Source organism: Periplaneta americana, chromosome 9, assembly GCF_040183065.1.
Source record: "Periplaneta americana isolate PAMFEO1 chromosome 9, P.americana_PAMFEO1_priV1, whole genome shotgun sequence".
In the NCBI taxonomy this organism is placed as follows: Eukaryota; Metazoa; Arthropoda; class Insecta; order Blattodea; family Blattidae; genus Periplaneta; species Periplaneta americana.
The window spans coordinates 175,964,175-175,969,799 of NC_091125.1; positions in this window are offsets into that span (position 1 = coordinate 175,964,175).

Consider the following 5,625-nt stretch of genomic DNA (forward strand, 5'->3'; position numbering starts at 1 on the left):
GAAGCACCAACACCTTCGTCCAGCGCTCAGGAGAAAACGACGACACTTGGTGGTACAGAACCCCATCATTCTTCATGACAATGCAAGAAGTCACACCGCTGCTGCTGTCAAGGACCTCTGACAATGGAAGATTCTGTAACATCCACCGTAGTCACCCGATATGAGTCCATGCGATTACGATCTCTTCACCAAAGTGAAAGAACCACTGTGAGGGACCCGGTGCAATACCAGAGATGAACTTATCTGTGCTATAGAGCAGTCAATACGGAACATCAATAAACATGGACGCGCTGATGGTGTACGACGCCTTCCAAATATTTGGCAAAAGGTGATAAATAAGGGGGACGACTATATTGAAGGTACGTAAATGTTGTAACCCTGTGAATAAAGCCATGTCTGAAATATCGAACTGTTGCCATTACTTTTTATCCAACCGTATGTATGTATGTATGTATGTATGTATGTATGTATGTATGTATTATTATTATTATTATTATTATTATTATTATTATTATTATTATTATTATTATTATTATTATTATTATTATTGTACTCTCAAAAAGTTCTACCGTAATGCTTGCTGTTTCTCTTCATACACAGAAATCCCAAAAATAAGCGGCATAACTTCAGCAATGTGTTCCTCATAATTATGTAAACAATGAAAATAGTTTACATATTGTGCATAATTCCATAAATGCTTGGTTTCCGAGTTACAAGTATAGGTTTTCAAAACACGTGAATTTGTCGCATATAGATTTCTGAGTCATCATAAACACAATCATACTGGAAGTGTACTGTCATGGATAAATATAATAATAGCACAGTCTAATATATACAGTCGCGAACCTCAATACGTAGTAAATATGCAAACATTAGATAGTTGCTCACCACTAGGATCGCTCATATCGCCTCATTACAGGCAATGCAAAATAGTACCGTCACAGTCTATTGTTTCTAGCACCCTCAAAACTCAAGCTTCGTGACTGTAAATAGTAGACTGTGATAATAGGATGCGAAACTGCGGTCAGCACCATCTGACGGTAAGAGGATCAAATAAAATGATCAGCGCCCGACGTCGAAGGTGGTGAACATTAGGACTACGTGTTCTCTATCCGTGTCTCTATCCGTTAATTCGAGACATTGCTCGAGAAGCCAAGATGGCAACCAAAAACTTGCTAATAAGTGGACATGAAGTGATACTAGGCCTATATGTGTGAATAATCAGTGTATGTGAAACAGTGATGTTTATGGACGTTGTAAAAATAGTGTTGTTGAATGTACTGTAAAGTTATAATAATATAATAAATTGAACTATCTAAGTAGTTTTTGCACACTTTTCCATTGCGCTGTACACTAAATACCCAAAGAATACAATCAAAATTATCTAACCTTTTGCTTTATTTTCTGTCTCTGTCTGGTTATATTTTAATCGGGTAGTGTAAAATAGATTGTCTCTTTTATATTCCTGTTGGCTCCGGTAAGAATTTTCAGTGGAAGATGCTGCGAGGAACAAAAATGTAAATGTTTTATTTTAAATTGGATTAGTTTAAGAATGGGGATTAGGGATGGTGGGAGGGAGGAAGGGAATTCTTATATATTTATCGATGATACTGTTCAAAATACAACCTCTCCACAAGCAGGAACACAATGCACGTGGGGGAGACAAAAATATTTCGATGTGAATTCCGTACCATCACAGAACACAACTAAGACTTCCTGGAATAAGAGAGCCAGCGGTATAGATATTGTAGGCCTACTTAAGATTGTCACATTTAGGCGGGTGTTAAGCCACTGTATGCACCTGCATATCCTGATGCCAAAATGTTAGCTTTTCGTTCGATTTCGACATCCTGGAAAATTTTCATTTATGTCAAAAAATGTATTTCTGTATATTACCGTTAAATACAAAGGTTCAATTCCAGAAATCACTTCAGTGATCTCGTTGAATTTACGATGGTTTATTCTGATATTCTACCACCATCTTACCGTAATGCAATAAGATACATTAAATCCTTGACTTATACACATTGTGAACAGTAAGTAATGTCATTAATCTCAGGGGGTTATTCCTTCAGATAGTTCAAACAAAAAATGTTTAATACAATTTTGTTCGTTTTTCTTTCTTTTCGAGAAAATAAATCTTTCCTATGAAACATTTCATAGCGTACTTTGCGAAAACTTGATTTAATCCCAACATGCTCAGACAATTTAAAAGAGCAGTGAATTGTGATGGAGTATTGAAAGAATTTTAGTTTTGTCCTTTAAATATGCAGAAATTTGATCCGAACAAATGTAACTTTTCGTTCTGCAAAGCAACTTTAAAATTTAAAGCACACTAACAACGCTGTAAATATTATTGCCTGGAAAAAGGCAGATACGTAGGCCTAAGTATCCTGAACAGCTCGCGATTAAGTTTGTGAGAGGGATGGAAGAGACACACAACACAAATAATTGCGCTTTACAAAATTTGATTTCTTGTAAGATTACCGGTTACCGTACTACTTTAAAAACTAAGGTGGGAGAGAACTATTTCCAGTTCGCTGAAGAAACTGCTTACAGTATGATAAACGGAGTTTTTTTATGATTAAGTTAGTTCGTATAGTGTAAAATAAATTTTTCTTATTCCCTGTGTTTACCGAATATTTAATTAAAATTAGATCGAAGAGTTTAAAAATAATGTTTTTAATTTCGTTCGTTTAACGTAAAATAAGGATATCGTATTTTCTATTCTACCTGTGAAGATTTAAATGTTTTACAATTTTGTTTTTATAACGTGATATAAGCAACAATATTGTTTACGTTTTCAAGAACATTTAACTGGAATGAGATTGTGAAAATATTTCTTAATTTTTTTAATTTAGTTTGAAATGAACGTAGGCTATCTTATTCTGTGTTCTCTTAACATTTAATTAAAATTAAGTTATGGAATTTATTTCAAGTTCTCCAAGTTACTTTGTTTAACGTGAAATGAGTATTGCTCAGTCTTCGTTCTCCGATACAGTTTAAACACAAAAATTAAATGGCATATTAACTTTATTTTTTCTTACTATTTTAAAAACAATGTAGGCCTATATGGCAATGACCTCCCACTCTCCTATTCAAAATAGGCCAGATGAATGGGTTGTTCGGAGGAACATAACAACCTAATGTGCATTTTCTATTGATTACAGCGTTGCACGATCGCACAAGTCACGTCTTTTAAAATGCACGTTTTTCTGGAAAACTATTCAAAACGCAGCAAAATGGTATTTGACTTTTTTGTTGCTCTTTACTAAAAGAATCATCCACTAGAATAAATGAGATTACTTACGGGTCACTCTCTATATCAAAAGATTTTATAATAAATTGTATCTTCGAGTTACGCGTTTGACAAATTTCGTGATGTATGGCATCTTCAAATTAGAATAATTTCAATATTGTGGTTTTCTGTTAACGTACACAGTGACGTATATATTATGCAAATCTAGTCTTTCAGGTAAAGCTTCCTTTAAAGCAGGGAAAAATTGTTCCGGGGCCGGGTATCGATCCCGGGACCTCTGGTTGAACGTACCAGCGCTCTCCCAACTGAGCTACCCGGGAACTCCACCCGACACCGTCTCAACTTTTCCCTTTATATCCACACAACTCGCGTGGGCTGACGAAACGCCAGGAGACCCACATCGAGTGCACACAATCTCTGTGTGACTTGGAATTGTGGTTTTTCTGTTAACGTACACAGGAAGCTTTACCTGAAAGACTAGATTTGCATAATCTTCAAATTAGCAGATATACATTAGGCCTACAATTGCCTACTGTGAGCTAAACTATGTATCATCTTAGACAAGTTAACATTACCGGCTGCCATATGTTGTTTCTTTCGGAAGACTTCGATTGATTTAGGTTTAGAAGTGAATGAATTTCTTATGCAAGACTTTCCCTCTGTTTTCTTCTTTGTTTCTTTCTTTCTTTTTCTATTTATAAATCAAGTGAATCTATAAGTCTAACAAAGATACATCCAAGATGTAAATTAGGCGTAAAGTAAACATCCTTTTCCTAGATGTGTGAACCAAGAGCTACCTGATGGTGCACTTCTACAAAATCACGCTACAGATCGGTCATTTGTCTGCCTAAGATCATACATGTCAATTCGGATACTGAATTCACTTCATAGAATGATAAAGATGCAGTTACTCAGTTAAGATATAAATTGAATGGCATGCAATAAAATGCAATTCAAATGATAAGAAATACTAAGTGCATTGACGACTTCGAGCTGAACAAGGAAGAGCCAATTGGATAGTAAATTTTCTTTTAAAATATCCGTACTTTTCCGGGCGGATAATTGATGATAATAATATTTACTTACTGGCTTTTAAGGAACCCGAAGGTTCATTGCCGCCCTCACATAAGCCCGCCATTGGTCCCTATCCTGAGCAAGGTTAATCCAGTCTCTATCATCATATCCCACCTCCCTCAAATCCATTTTAATATTATTCTCCCATCTACGTCTCGGCCTCCCAAAGGTCTTTTTTCCTCCGGTCTCCCAACTAACACTCTATATGCATTTCTGGATTCGCCCATACGTGCTACATGCCCTGGCCATCTCAAACGTCTGGATTTAATGTTTCTAATTGAGGGGTTTGCCGGAAAAAGGGCGTATACGTCAATATAGCGAATTGAGATACATGCAATCTAAGATTTTAAAACGCACCTGAATAAAATGTTATACACGCACGCAGCCCTGTCCTGCAGGTATGTACAGTACAATCAAAACAAAATTTCGCTACTATAACTATTCTCTACATTTTAAACCGTTTTCCCGAAGAAGGGCGTATAGGTCTATCCGCCTTTCTTCCGGCAAAGCCCTCAATTATGTCAGGTGAAGAATACAATGCGTGCAGATCTGCGTTGTGTAGCTTTCTCCATTCTCCTGTAACTTCATCCCTCTTAGCCCCAAATATTTTCCTAAGAACCTTACTCTCAAACACCCTTAATCTCTGTTCCTCTCTCAGAGTGAGAGTCCAAGTTTCACAACATACAGAACAACCGGCAATATAACTGTTTTATAAATTCTAACTTTCAGATTTTTTGGGAGCAGACTAGATGATAAAACCTTCTCAACCGAATAATAACACGCATTTCCCAGATGATAATAATAATAATAATAATAATAATAATAATAATAATAATAATAATAATAATAATAATAATATACATTATTTCTAGGACTTTTACCTAAGATAATTCAACAAGACGAGTATATCATGCGTAGTTGCAAGGATTCCATCAAAGTTCTGGCTAGTTTTGAACGCTACATGAGTATTACTGTGCAAGGATGATGCTCTGTTTAAGAACTAGGTGAGTCGATTTCAAGGAAAGGTCTTTCAACTCAGATTTATTTTAACATTTCGTTTAGAAGGATGCAGTGCCTGGCCTGAGTATTTCAACGCTACAATCAGCGCACATCGTCAATTAGTGAGGCTGCAATTATTAGGATTTTTATTTAATTACATATAACTGAATCTCTTTACGGACCATTGCCTGCCTCTGATCAGAATACGAAATATGCTCGACGTTCGTTCCGGAGCGCGCGCGTTGCACCGCTGCTGCCAGCATCACAAAACGATTTCATTCCCACTGCGTTGC